Source organism: Kryptolebias marmoratus, linkage group LG6 (genome assembly GCF_001649575.2).
Source record: "Kryptolebias marmoratus isolate JLee-2015 linkage group LG6, ASM164957v2, whole genome shotgun sequence".
NCBI classification, from domain to species: Eukaryota; Metazoa; Chordata; class Actinopteri; order Cyprinodontiformes; family Rivulidae; genus Kryptolebias; species Kryptolebias marmoratus.
Genome location: NC_051435.1, coordinates 5,886,796 through 5,902,234, shown reverse-complemented (window position 1 = coordinate 5,902,234; position 15,439 = coordinate 5,886,796). Strand labels below are relative to the sequence as shown.

The following is a 15,439-nucleotide window of genomic DNA, read 5'->3' as shown; positions in this document are numbered from 1 at the left end:
CTCAATTATGTAACCTCAAGTATTGATTTCCTTTATTTTTATTCTCCAGATAAAGTTTTAATTTAGCATTAGGACCTCATCATATAAAGGGAGACAGCCTGCGTATGACGGCAGAGGAGATGTTCTCTCTTTGTTTTCACCACATCCAGTTCAATCTGATGCAAGCACAACAAAAACAGCAGGGTTTGTGAAGGTCACATGGAGCGTCTGCACACATAGTAATGAGCAAAAGTCATTGCTAATGGAACTGCAGTAATAAATATTGACACTACTGAATCATTATAAAGCGTTGCAATGGCTGTGTACTTGATCAAGATCATTTTCCCCCTCCTGTTTCCACTCATTTTCTAACACTTCAGAATAATGTTGATGAGTCTGACACTTTGTGTCTGCACCTCGCTAACACTGTTACTCATCCTTCACACATTCTAATTAGTCAACCATGTGTTAAAACTGGCCATCAAAAAACACAATTTAAAATGTATTGCTTGTGTGAAAATAAATTCTTTTTTTCTACAGCATTAAAGTGAAACTTTGGTACAACTATTTTAGATTAGATGACCAAAAAAAAAAATGTTTTCAGTGTAACCTAATTCATTTCGGTAAATCTTCATATCATTACATTCCAATTATGTTTACAACATTTAAATATTCTAATAATAATAATAATAGTAACACATAGTTTATGTAACTAAATACCAAATGCTTTATTACAACAGTGGTCTCCATGTGACTGACCCATATTTTGTTGTAGCATTTATAGCTCATAACATCAGTGGAGGGATTTCTTTGATTAAGCCCGGGTAATGGACAAGACAGAAATGCATTGTAAAGCACTATCGTGCTGGCTTCTAATTGCCTGATGACTTTAATTAAACTTCAGGCTCTTATTCTTGACTAATCGTACAGCCTCCCAGCACCCAGCCCTCCTTTAAACGGTGCCAGTGTGACTTTTTGCAGACGTCAGCATTCTGTTAATAATGAGCTGCTTCAAAAAGTGGCTCTGAACAGGACTTATGCTTGGGCCCAGCTGAGACCCAGTGTAGTCAAGTGAGACAATACATCAGCGCTACAATTACAATTTGTCACTGAGCAGTTACCATGAAGTATAAATCAATGGGCTCTTAAATAGTAGCCAAATGCATCTCATCTCTCATATCAATTATCAATTTATTGCACATTATCATCACAGCATTATAGCTCCTGTAGCATGTGCAGAGATATAAAAGAAAAAAATACATAAAAGAAAGAATGTAAAAGCCGTTTTTTTTATCTGTGCAGCTCCAACAGGCAGTGTTTCACTGAATGTGCTAATGAGACTATGTATGCATGCTCTATATTTCACTTTAATGATTCAGATAAATATTTCTCCTTGCAGTAGCAGAGAAGGCACTCTGAGGAGGTGCTTTTATTTCAAGAGGTCCAAAAGTTAATGTTGTCCTTGTATATTGTCTAACCTTTAAAATGATGCCAGCTTTGCACACAAATGCCTTAGCTCTGCTTGTAACCTTTAGAAAATTGCAGACTATGGGGCAAAATAATAGAAATTACTCACCAAACACAGCGCAGATGTCATAATAAGTTGGTAGTGGACCAAATAACACAAGATACTGGAAATGGTAAAGCTGTATTTATTATATTTTTATTATTTTTTTCATCTGCATTTATGTTTTACCTAATGTAAGTTCACAAAGTGTGGACATGAGATATGATAAAAAGGATCTCTGTACCATAAAATATTTTCAAGAACTGCAGGATTTTTTTTTTCTTACAATAAACTTTTTTTCTTTTTCAGAAGTTGCTGTTACTTAATAGCACTAGTTGGTTTATTTTACATTTGGTCAGGTTAAACCTAGACCTAGTAAACCACCTTAGTCAGCTGCCATCCAAACACTAACTGGTGGCATTTCTCTTAAAAAAATAAAAGTTAAAATAAAGACTTAAAGATCATGACACATGATATATATATATATATATATATATATATATATATGGTAGTGAAACAACTGAACAGAACATCCCAGCTGGAAATATACAGTAAAGATTAGAAATGTTAAAAAGGAGAAATAAGCTGTGAAATGCCAATGCTAAATTGTATATTCAGTCATGACATTTCAAACAAATCAATACCCACCAATTTAACAAAACTTTGATTGAATTTCACTGACAGCTATGGAAAGTAAAAATGTCGGGGATGCCAAAATTGTTGACCAGAAAAACTCAAATTAGTGGAAAAAATAAAATAAAAGAACTAGTGGAAACTAAGAAGTAAAATGTGAATTCAGTCTGTTCATCTGTTTTGAATGCTCACAGTTTTGCTAGCGGCCAAAAACAAACTGTTAAAATTTCCCCAGAAAGTCGTTGGGATATCACATGAGAAGATCAGTGGTTCGTGAGTCTGAGACAGAGATGTCTGGGATTGTGTTCACAGAGCATCACAGCTCCTTATCTAACTCAGTAAGAGGTGGACTCCAATGAAGGAATGAATTGGAAGATTTATTTTGGTTCAAGAGGAGTTGCTTTTTCTCCAGGGTAGGTTTACAGGTCACACAACACTTTGCACCCCTGGCAGCAGACATGGCAAACACCTCACTTCAGCTGCCTAAATAACAAGCGTTGTAGCAGCCCGAAGAAGACTTCTTCATGGAGAACAATAACAGAAGGAAATAAATCAAATGAGTGATTGTATGATTTATTCAAAAATCAGAGGACCAGATTTAATAATGTGGTAAAGATTAATAAAACCAGAATTTAACAGTCTGTTTGTTTGTTTGTTTCAAATCACTGTGGAATAAAATATTCAAATAGCTGCAACAGAGAGAGGTGTTGTTAAATGTTCAAAGCATCTGTTTCAAGAGTCAAAGGGACATTAATATAATATATAAATGTATAATATATATTGTGAGCCTATTAACAATCACACATGACCGTCTTTTATCAGAATAGCACATTGTGTTTTAGTTTCTTGACACATACTTTTACAAACAACTAAAGATTTGGACAAGACTTGTTGCAAAGCTACCATCATTACTGTTCAACTAACTATTCTGGATTTGCTTTTCAGTTTATGTAATTTTGTTCATTTACAACTTTTTTAACTTATTGTGTTCTAATGTTGATTTTGATTAGCAGCTGTAAGCAGAGTCAACCTCTGATTTGTACCACACCTCTCAACCTGCCTTTCAGTCATAGACCTTAAGGTGGTAGCTAACTAAACTGTGTCTAGCTGGAGATTAAACAGAAAATATACAGATTTTCAATTGCAGTCACACTGAATGCTGAGTGTTTGCAATCAAGTGGCCGATTTTTGAAAGCTGTGGCTTACTTTTGAGTGTGCGGCTTGTAAAACTGTATTTTAGGGTATTCACACTATTTCATTTCCTACCTAAATTTGCAGGAGAAATGAAGATAGGCAGATTTAGATTAGTGTTTTATTAATATTATTACTATTTATCACTGGTATATTTGCGACCTGTCCATGGTGTACCTCTCCTCTCACAGGACTGCCGGAGATAGACACCAGCTCCCCTGCAATCCTGCACACAAAAGCAGGTAAAGAAAATGGGTGAGTGGGTAGATCACTGGTGTGGTTTTTAGACCTGGTCATGTTTTTCTGTCATAGGAGAGCTCCCAGCCCTTGTGCTCTAGAAAGAGGTTGAAGATACCTGAATCAAAATTTTAAAAGTGTTTAGAAAAGTTCAAGACTCTCATGATGACTGTAACTATTTTGTGAGAAAATTTATTGCACTGTTTTTTAAAACATGTTCAAAATTCAAGTGACAAGACTGCAAGCCAAGCCTGAGACTCTGGACATTGAGTCCCTAGTGAATGTTGTTCACCAACTAGTCACAGTCTGAGAGATACTACCTTTAACACAGCCTAAGCAACACCTTTCCTTACATCAGAGACTCCATCTACCTCCCCATTCTGCCTGGTGAAGTGGCACTTAGATAAACCGTGTAGCTATGCAGGATTGCACAGCATATCTTCAATCTTACTCTGAGTCTTGAGAAGTTTCCATTAATGCTGAAAACATCCTTCCTGGGTAAATCTCACCCATCTGCCCTTATTGACAAAAACCAGCTTCTTTAAGATCCCATATCATTAAAGTTTAAGAGACACTGTTATTGGCTCAACTAAATAATCAAGTACCTTTCAGGGCACATTGCAGCTTTATGCTCCATCGGGCTGGACTGAAGCTGTATCACTCCTTCTTCAGCAAACTCTCTCCCACCTGAACAAATCAAGTAGCACTATGAGGATCATGTTATTTGATTTCTTTAGTGCTTTCAGATTTAGTCAGCACTGAAAACTAAGGAGAAAGTATATTGTGGAATACTTCCACAAGCGCCTGGATTATTGACTGTCTACAAGGCAGACCGTAGGTTGGACAACTGATGGGTTGTTTAGTTTGTTGTTGCTGGGTTTTTTTTACATTGAATTCCTTTAGACAACATTTTGTTTTTGTAAAAACGCCTCTGTTTATCTTTAGAGATAAATATAATTGGATTAATGTACTGGCAGCTGTAGATCAGGAGGTGGTCTGGCCATTCTTTAGTCACAAGGTTGCTAGTTCCACAGCACCTCTAGTCCACATGTCAGGAAAGTTTAAGAAGACATGGTGTATTTTCAGCAGTATGTACCTTATTGAAAGACGAGACACTTTTCTGGATGAAGTTTTTAGGTTTAGCTAAAAGCTGATCAACAGACAACTCAGCCAGTGTGTTAAAGATACAATTTTTCATTCATCCATTTGTGAAATTGAACAAGAATGTAAATGATTCTTAGTATTCATGCTAATGCTTCCCGTTGCTACATTTCCCCATCTGCAGTCAGCAAACATGTCATGTTACATTCACTCTCAATGGCTTAAAGCTTTAGAATTAGGGCTGAACAAAATCAGCTCGAATAAACAGCAAATCAAGGAGGTGTGGCCCAGCATCTGTCAGACACTTATGCCCATAAACATAAACAAAATCTTATGCTGTTGTATTTGGGATATAAAAAAAAACTATTTAGAAGAATTTAGCATTTTTCTTGTACTGATATGGTTCCTATGATGTTTAAATCTCTTCATAATGTGAAAGAATATGTTTAAACATTGGCGGACAGTAATTTCCTTATCATGCTCATCTATATCATATAGGTTGGCCCAAATAGACCACCTGCCCCTGTTCTTGGGTATCGAAATAAAATCCCTTTACATTTCCCGTAAATATTTTCCTGTCTTTTAGGGTGTAAGTCTGTTTTCTATTTTCAAATATTTATTTATTTTTAATGTGTAAAACAAATATAAACTGCTAAATTATTATACCCTCAGCATTCACTGTAGCCATGTCTTTACTTCAGGCTCAGTTACTGAGTGTTACATGGAGTGTTACACGAAGTGCAGCTGCTCTTCCTCCGTGTAACAGTTGTTTTCAGTGGGAGCTCAAAAAAAGATGATTACATTCAAAGCTTTTGATTTGCTCATCTCACACACTGCAGTGTAGAAGTATAAATAAAAAGCAGCTTCTGTGTGTCTGACTTTTAGAGCTAAAAACAAGAGGAAGTTCAAAATGATATAAAGAGAAAATACTTCTTAACCCTCTCAGCTGGACACTTTGGGTTTTTTTTTCTTCACATTGCTGGTTCCTGAGGGTGCACAGCAGTAGAACAATATTGAAGGAAGAAGGGAAAAAAGTGATGTCCAAAGCTGGCTGAGTGCTCACCACTAGCCAGTCATTACTAAAGAAGAACGAAGCACATGAATTATTTGTGCCACAGTGCAGCTTCGAACACCACAGGCTGACATATCACATGCAGAACATAGCCTACAGCTTGCTTTGGGCACGCAATCTGTGTGTGAAGCCGTCCATCATTCAGAGTCTGAAGGTGGTTCACGTTATTGATTTTAATAAAGCTAGATTTGATGGAATCCAAAGAAATCCCACTGCTTTACATTTCTAGGCCCAACCTTTTTTTTTTCTCCTGCTCGTTAATGCAACATGTTTTAAAATCAATGAAGAGATTGTAACTTCAGTTAATATTGAACAGTTTTGAACTCATGATGACTGTAAAAGAATAATGTTCCCATTAATGATGCCCACTGTGCCATTGGCATTCTTTTCATATAAAAAATTCAATAATAAATAAATCTTCTGCAGCAGCATTCATGTAACACAGAGAGTCAAAACATAATCATTCTAAGAGCTGAGATTAAACTTATACCCCTAATAAAGCTACTAATTTTCAGTTGACACTTTTTAAAAAAGGTTTGATCAACATTATGTCTAACTAAAGAAATATTGAGATTATCATTAATGTCACTAACTGTTTGACAGGTAGTATAACACCTTTATGCAGCTGTGTTTGATAGGTTTTTTACCTCAGGGCGCTTCAGTCTATCTGAATTAAGATTATAAATAAGAACAGGATTATGACTCTGCTGTCACGCTCCATAAGGTTGATGTGTGGTCTTTTTCCTATCAAACTCCAGAGGGGAATTTACAGGTAAGAACCTCATTCTGGGCTGCCTTCAAGCTTTATATGCATGGGCAGTGGGCGTAGTATATCAGTTTGTCTTTATATATTTTCCCATTTGTTCTCTTAAATAATATTCTTTTTATGTTTTTACTATCATAGTTTTCTGGATTTTGAATCATATTTTCTCTTCTCATGGTAACAATTCTGTTTTTTTTTTAATTCACAGGTCCTTCACAGGATTTTTGCACATGCTCACATTTTCTGATTTTTGCACTAAAATGCATTCGATTTTGATTCATGTATGCCACTTGTCAGATGTGTGATGCATGGTTGTACTTATGCTTCCAACTGCTTCATCCTCAGTTCACATCAAGGAAAGGATTTTGGATTTTTTTTTATATATATTTAGCCAATATAGATGGGCTTGCATAAAGTTTAAGAAAACCTAACAGTTTGTAACACCATACATGGTGCTGAACACAGATTAAATGTTGACTGGCTGAAATTTAGTTTACATTATGTTACATCCTTGTCAATTTAGTAAATATTATAATTTGTTGCATAGACAGCACTCTTTGGTTTAGATCCATTTGTTACAATCATGTAATGTTTTGCATATCTCTGAGACTTCTTCAAGAATGCGCAAAACATTGAGCATGACTGTTGCACACCAAAAACATAGATTCATGTGCACAGTGCCTTGCCTCAAATGATATTTAGATTTCTTGGAAATGATTATTTGCTGCAGCAGCTCATTTAACACACGATCCAAAACAGCAGAGGACACTCAAAGTGAAACCACTTGTTATTGGGAATATGCTGGCTTCTGATCAGAATGTCAGGAAACTTAAATATCCACCAATCATGGGCTTTGAGACCACCTATTGTAATAAGTAAAAAACAGACAACAATACAAGTGGAGAATTGTCAATTAGTTTTGAACATGTGAAAAAAATCCACTGGACATCAGGCCAAACTGGTGTTGTAAAATTAGAAAACTTATAAAGTAAAGTGATGAACATTTCACCAGACAGCTGAGGGGCTGTGTAATGAGCCCATATGTGATGTGAGTTGTTGACATGGCTTTGCATGAAGACACACACTTTGTTGTATTAATAGTGAGCTGTGGCATAATAAGCCTCACGAGCGTGTCATCAATCAAAGCAGAGGGATTACAATGGACTTAAGTTAAGCCTTAAATTTCCATACACGAGACTTGAATGCAGTTCCTGTTTGTGATTCTGGTTTTTGCTAAAAGAGATGAGCTCCTGAAGGACATTAGAATTTTGGTTGAGTAGTGATTTTAGTTCTTCATTAAACTTACAGAATGTGGTTGTTGCTCGGTTGTTGGGGGAGATGAAGGACAGGGGTTCACGGAGCTGTGCTGGGGGAGATAGAATGGCACTGGATTTTTAATTATTATTGGTAATCTAAATTTTAATTGTTTTGTTGAGGCCTCAGACTACTCCATGCTTGGAGCTGTCCATCACTGTTCTGTCTTGTGATGAAGAAATAAATAAAAATCACTGTTATTTTTTGCATTGCAAACCTGTGTGACTCTGCTGTATCTGGATGAAAACCCTTGAAGCTGCTGGAGCGTCCTTAGAACTGATGTCTGAATCCGCGGGGAGATGTTGCAACAACCAGACATCACCATAACATTTTGACCAATATTAAACCCCTCATAAAAACCTAACTATGCTTAATGATCTGTCTAGAATAAAGACAATTTGCTTTCAGACATTCAATTCTCAAAACAAAATTTTATTTCTTAGTCCCTTATTGGAAATTTGATATGTTAACCTAAAAAAACTTTTCTAAAACTCTGCCTGAGGGCTAATAAAAATGTTCAAATCTAAAAATAACTGAAATTAAAAAAGTATTCATTTCTCATCCATTTTTAATGTTCATTTTAAAAAAGGCCACTTTGCAATATGAGCATGTGTATAAGCCCCTATCTCCACCTCCACACACACGTCGGTCTCTCTATCTTTGCAGGGACTTTCCACTGACTTCCATACATCCCATACACACACACACACACAAAGGAGTTCTCTGATAGGTGTGTATTTATAATGACAATAACCAAAAAGATGACCAGGAAAACAACTTTCTAACACAGGAATTAAGATGTTTATAACTCAATATTTTTCTGGGTTTCCGATCAGTTATGCTCCTCTAATTCCTCTTGCTCTGTTAGTTTATTCAACCATGACAGCACCAGATAAATTTTAATCAGTCTTGTCTGTGGTGTGTGGCCTTTTCTACAGTAGTTCATTTTTGTTTTAATGCTTCTCCGAGGGAGGGAGAGAGAGAGAGAGAGAAAACCCTTCTGTTGACTTGATGGTGGTTAGTTTTTTGGGCTTTGTTGGTTTCCAGCTGCTCGTGTAAACAACCAAATGTTTGGATTCACTGTGGCCTGCAGCTTTTTGGCTTCAGTACCAAATTGAGTTCTGAAAGTAATGACAGAGTGGTGGCCAGTAAATACAAACAAAACACTGAAAAAAAAATAAAATAAAATAAAATAAAAATAAAAAAACAACAACTTTGAACTGTATTTTTTGTTTTTCTCTTTTTCTGATTACATTATTATACATTGACAGCACAAAATCTGGAAATCAAACTCAAATCACGATATTTATTTGAATTGGGGTTCTGCTTGAAGACCAAGAACCTCTGAAACAACAACAGCCATTAGTCAAAGATCAGACTGTATTATCTGAAGAAGAACTTCTAATCTCAATATTTGTTTTACATTTTATTTTATTTGATTCAAACAACCAAGTATAGCTCCAACACTTGGCCTTCTAAAAATATATATATTTCAGCTTCAGGAAAAATGTATTTCCTCTTTTCTTTGTAGAATAACAATAAAAAAACTTTGAATCACATTGAAGTGCAGGGCCATATATGTTTTAAAGCTCTTGGCAGTGGCTGATCTTTGGAATCATTCTAGTCCCTTTAGAAATGGAATGGTTTATTCACAGAGATGAAAATTTCATCTTTATAGTCATGGAAACTGCAAGCACTACTTTTATCTTTTCTGATTCCTCATGTTAGGCATGATATTTTCTCTTCTATTCATGGCATCCATCTGCCAAGCTCTGGAAAAGAACACTACCTTTCTTTTGAGGCGCTCGTGGCATCATTACCCAGACCTTGTGAATTGTGTTGCTTTCAAACAACTTTGTTGTTCTGCTCTCCTTGAATGTGTGTGTGTGTGTGTGTGTGTGTGTGTGATTTATTCAGTTGCACAAATGTGATAAATGTTTTGGTTTTTTTGGAGATTTTAGCATTCTATGATAAAATTTCCTCTTTTTTAAATGACTGTGTTAAGTGTCAGTACATATCAATGGGTGCATATTGAATAACTGAGGATTTTTGTATGGTGTTAAATATGTCACTGTAATACACACTTTTTGCATGACTTAGTCCACTATCTTCTGCTAGCAAATACATCAGAATGTGCTGGGTACTTTTTGAGGTGCTAATTCTGCAACATATTCAAATTTTTAACACACTTAACCAGCTCACAGTGTACAACAATTACTATTATTCATGTCTGCTAATCAACAGGATGACAAACAGACATTAAAAGCTTTATTTTTGGTTGTTTTTTATTTGAGATGTGAAAATAAAAAGAAAATCAGGTTGTCTATTGTATTTCGGCAAAATAATTTGTAATATTTTTAGCACTGCTATGTTAGATTTTCAACAGGGGAGAAATAAAATGCATGCATGTCTAACCCTAAACAAAACAGAAAAGGTAACAAGTGTAATTCTTTTTATTAAGAAACCATTATTAGACTATGCTTGATGTTTTCTTTGTTTATTTCAAGTAAATCTTTTTGTATCGTGATCTTTGTAAAACCGACTGTGGCTACCAAGTTTTCTCTTGTTTCAGTGGGAAGGACTCTGAAATTTGAGATTTCAGGAGCCGATTTTTTATTGTATTCAAAAAAAACTAAAACAATATAAAGATAACTCATGTTGATCTGCATACATGTGTTATGTCCTGTATGTATGTATATTTCCTATTTTTGCTTCTATAAAAACATAAAGCTTCTTCAAATGCATTGGTAAATGTCTGTTTCTGCTCAGGCCTGCCTGTTCTCTTATGACCCAGTAATGTGTATGTATCTGTAGATGTGTGCTGTATTTATCCATAAAGCCACTGACCCCTGTAATCTCCTTGTTTCTTCCATTTTTGTTGTGTTCAGGATGTTTTAGAGCCACAGCCTTTAAACCTAGTATGTGTAAACACCAACGAATAACAGAGCACAAATGTGAGGGCAACAAAATCGTAGCAATCACGTCAAAAATGGTGTTTCATTTTTCCTCTCTGCTCTTGCCTGCATGCACTTTGTGTACCACACACAAATTCCCTCATAAAAAAAACAGGAGCTTTAAGTCTGATGATGCAGTATCTTCTTGCTGGGTGTTTGGAAGTAGAATAATCACTGTAAAACCACTGTTTATTTGTTTAAAGACTAATTTATTGTCCAGTTGATTCAGCTGATTTATTTAGTATTTGGTGGCAATGCATAATGCAGCCTCATACTTGCTCGGGACTTGAACTTTACTTTCCAGGTACATATCTGGTACACCCCAGGTATAGGTATCTGACACATACTGAGTACATTCCTGGTACAGACCAGGTATGGGGATGTATTATGAAGTGACTTGTTATCCTGTATTTACAATATTTATATCTGGTACTTGCCTGGTATGTACTGGGTCCTTACAGGCTACATACTTGCTACCTACTGGCTACTTACCGGAAACATTTCGTGTACATACCTATTGGGTATCTGCATGGTACATACCTGGTACCAACAAAAACTGGGCTGTATTATGAAGTGACTTGTTAATATGGGTGCATACCTGGGAGGTAGGCTGCCTACCACATTTTAGTTCATTTACTGAATCAGCCACACACATTTATGTGTTACATTTTCTGTGAAAAAAAGATATATGTTGCTTAAAATTTATTGGATTTCTCATTTCATTTGAAGTAATGTTCCTGCAATCATACTTAAAACAAACAAAGTTAAATGGTGGAAAAACTTCTGTGAAGTAATTCTAAAAAAATATAAAACTAAAGAAGTGATGGCAAGCATACACCCCTAACCTAGTTTTGAACCTGCACCTTCAATCTTACAAAACTGCACAACCAACCACTGAGCTACTGCAGTCACACACAGGGAACCACAGAATTAGTTCAATAAAATCCACCTGTGGTCAATCTAAATAGTTACAGACATAGAAAATGGGCCTACCATGTTGAAAAAAATGTCCCGTTGTTTATCTCCCCCTTTCATTAATATTCTGTGTTCTGTTCATGTCCGGTCTGTCTGCTCCAAGCTGCTGACTGATAATTCATCTTCTAATTTTTAGTCTCATAAATGGATTTTTAAACAGAAAATTTCCACTGCTGGACACAGCAGGTTTTGCTGCAACTATTCCTGCATTAAATAAGATCATGTGAGGTGTAATGTTTGCAATGGTCGTATCACTGAACTAAAACCAGCAGAATTTGTCCACAAGGTGGAATAGTTTGTGTCCCAATGAGACTCGATTGGACTTGCCTGCAGTCCTGATCACCGCAGACAGACTTTATGTCAAATCTACTGACACAGACGGTTGATGACTGTACCACCCTATAACTGCAAATAAGTTAAAAAAACTGAGAATGAATCACAAAATCTTTCTTAGATAAAGTTTTGTGAAGATGTTAAAGGGCCAAGTGCTTCTTCTAAGCTTTACAAGCTTCTTGGAAAGGACCCAGTCAACCACCTATCCTTTAATGTTTCACCAGATGGATCGCCAGTAACACAAACAAGTGTGCTTCATTATCTGCTTCAGGTTCATTTTCCTGGGGCAGAAGAGTCTGCACAACCTGTCACAGTTGATAATCTCCCGAACTCAATGGAGGACAACTGGAGCAGAGCTGCAAACATTACTAGCAAAGGCAAAGTAAAGTGGGCAATAATATGTTTGACCCATTTAAAACTTGTGGTGCAGATGGTATGTCCCAAGCTCTCCTCCACGAAAGGGCTGGATACAATATAACTAGAATATATGGTGCTTGTCTAGTGAACAGTCATGTTCAGGTTTGGTGGAGAATTCTGGGGAACCCTACATTGATCCCAAAAAGCTTAGAACGCTAAGTGTTTCAGACCTTGTGTACTTCATCCAAGGGACACAAAGGTTTGAATAAAAGCTTAGCGTCTTTTGGGGAGAAATGGGCCCACCTATGAGGACCCTGCTCTGCCCAAGGGTTCTTTGCCCATTCCCTCTTACTAATACCAATACCAAAATCCCCAAACCACTCTCTCAGTAAAACCCACAGAAGTTAAAATAAAATAAATAAATTGAAAGTGGTTTAATACAAAACCAGAAACCAAATCAATGACTCAAATTGTGACAACGATACAACATTATTCACAAAATAATGTGGTGATCACTTTCCCCTATGATACACAGAAGCTATTCATTTTTTCCACAAAGTCTCATTTTTCAGCAATAATAAAATCTAAGCAAATGTAACCAATAGCTATTTCAGCGGCACTGTTGCAACAAAAGGAAATTGAAGTACAATCAAGAAATCTGGTGAATCCAGATTCAGTGTTGTAAAAATGTGACAAAGAAAACAATTTGATTTTGTGCCAATTTGTGTTGAAATTTTAATCTTTTGTCACATTTTCAGTCAAATAAAATGCTGTTTGCTCTTCTAAGCACAATAAAAACTTCAAAAGTAGCTTTTGCTGGTACTAAGGAGTTTGGCTGTATGCACAAATTGAACTAAAACTTGAAGCTAACTCTAAAACATTTTTGTCAGCACTAGTTATTAATTAAAAACATGTATGTCTTAGTAGTTTTTATATTAACAACCTAGTAATTAAAACCTATTTAATCAGTTACTGAGCTGTTTAAGCTTTCTAAGTACTGAGAGATAATGTCACTCTGTTGCTGTAGTTGCTTATACCATTCTGATTCTAGAAAAAATACCAAGAAACAAATTGGCAATACTGTTTCCAAAACACTAATTTTACAAGCCTGTTAGTATGAAGTGGCAAATGTCATCTGTACTTTTGATTTGTTGATATGGGTGAGTGCACAGTGTAGGGCAGAGTGGATCATCAGCTTGTGTTCAGACGATGTTGTCCTCCGGGATAACAAAATGGCAGAGTAGTAATTAGAAACACTAGCTGCATAACACACCTTAAAATGCCAAGGACATCTGTGTGAGTTAGTCATGATAAAGTTGTCGTCCCATGTCTGAGAGCCAGTAGAGCAGGAAATGATGGGAAGGCAGCATGTCACTCCCCAGCTGGGATATATCAGCATAGTACTGACTGTCCTGTGAGAATCACAACATTCCTACCAAGGAAAAGAAATTAGTTAACAATAATCAAGAGCTTAACGTTCCTTAAAGGAATACATGTGACCCATTACGTTTCATGCCAAAGTTTTAGATTAAGAACGTCTTATTTTGACAAATGATGAAGCGAGTGTTTTGATCAAACCTTTAAAATAATGTAATGTGCGATTCCATGCAAGGGGGAAATGTGTTAGTGCTCAGATTGTGTTGTGAATGACTCTCAGATACTACTCAACCAAATTTTAACTCAATTTCTGTGAAGGACTGAGTTATAGCCATTTTTGTACTAACTAAAGCCAATTAGTAGTAGCAGACATTTTAAATTGGGTTATTTCCCAAAGTTAATGAGTTGTAGAGGTACATCAAGTCAATACTTTCTGAAAGTCTAATTAAATTCTGCTTAGTGGTTCATGAGAAATTTTGCTTACAAACAGACAGGATTACCTCCAACAGTTGAAACCAAAGTTTTAAGCAAATATCTTGCATAATAGGTATCTCTTGAATTACGTGTTGGGAATAACTTTCAGCTACCACTGCACCAACATTTAGCTGAATATCTATGAAATTGACTGAATTATAGCCATAATTGTGTTTACTATTGTCGGTTGGCAGTGACAGCCGTCTTGAATTAGGTTGGACAAAAAGGTTTATTAATTGTAGAAGTGTATTTAATTATTATTATTTTTTAAGTTTCAATAAAATCTGTTCAGTGAATAAAGCTGACTCCAGCTTATGTACAAATAGAGCAGAATCTAAGAGAATAAGATCACCAAACCATAAAGGTTTATTCTTTGGGGTTAACAACCTTTAATTTAAGTCAGCTTTATTTACGCAACACTTTTCAAACAGAAGTGAAACACAAAGCCCTTAACAATGTATAGCACAACCTAAAAAACAGGCAAAAAAAAGCCGATTTAAAAATATAATTCAATTACGATAAAAAAATGAAAAAATGATAAAAAATTAAAAAAAGAAAAGAAAGTTATTGGAAATTATTTGGAATATGTAATAGTCTATATATGAAAGTATTATTTGAAGATGTGGAATGTAAAGTGACAATATGTGTATGTCAGAAAAGCATTTTAGGCCCAGCATGGTAAAGTGGAGATGGTAAACTCGGCAGGAGACTTGAACATATGAATAAAACTGAAATAAAGAAAGAATAGTGTCATAGTGCTTTCATTTTCTCTCTTAGTTTTTAGAATCTTCTCTCAGGTCAAACATGTGAGGCAAGCTCTGGTGCACATTTGTCTTTTATAAATCCTAAATTGTATGCAAGAAAAAGCATACACATGGTTTTTCTGCGCATGAATCATTTATGCATCTAAAAGTTTAAAGGTCAAAGAAAACGCTAATTTTTTCATGAAAAACGGATGCTGTTTTAAAAGACTTTACTCAGCAAAGACACTATAAAAGATTCCTGGATTTTTCTTTTTTTTTGTCATGCTTGACGGTCACTAACAATATGAATCCTGCACAATACATACCCTAGTCTAAGAGGGGCTCTATAGGACCAATCAGTGCCAATCTGTGTTTCCATATGCAGCAGGTATCCATACTCTGCAAATCAGTCTGACTTTGGGTGACCCT

At 35.8% G+C, this 15,439-nt stretch overlaps 1 long non-coding RNA gene across 1 annotated transcript; it reads right to left on the bottom strand.

Annotated features, from left to right (window-relative positions):
* Positions 1–1,625: 1,625 nt before the first annotated feature.
* On the bottom strand, positions 1,626–15,439 carry LOC119617081. Its single transcript, XR_005233259.1, has 4 exons — positions 15,337–15,439; positions 13,690–13,848; positions 4,153–4,234; positions 1,626–3,536 (listed from the first exon to the last, which is right to left on the bottom strand). It is a non-coding gene; the product is annotated as an uncharacterized LOC119617081 (long non-coding RNA).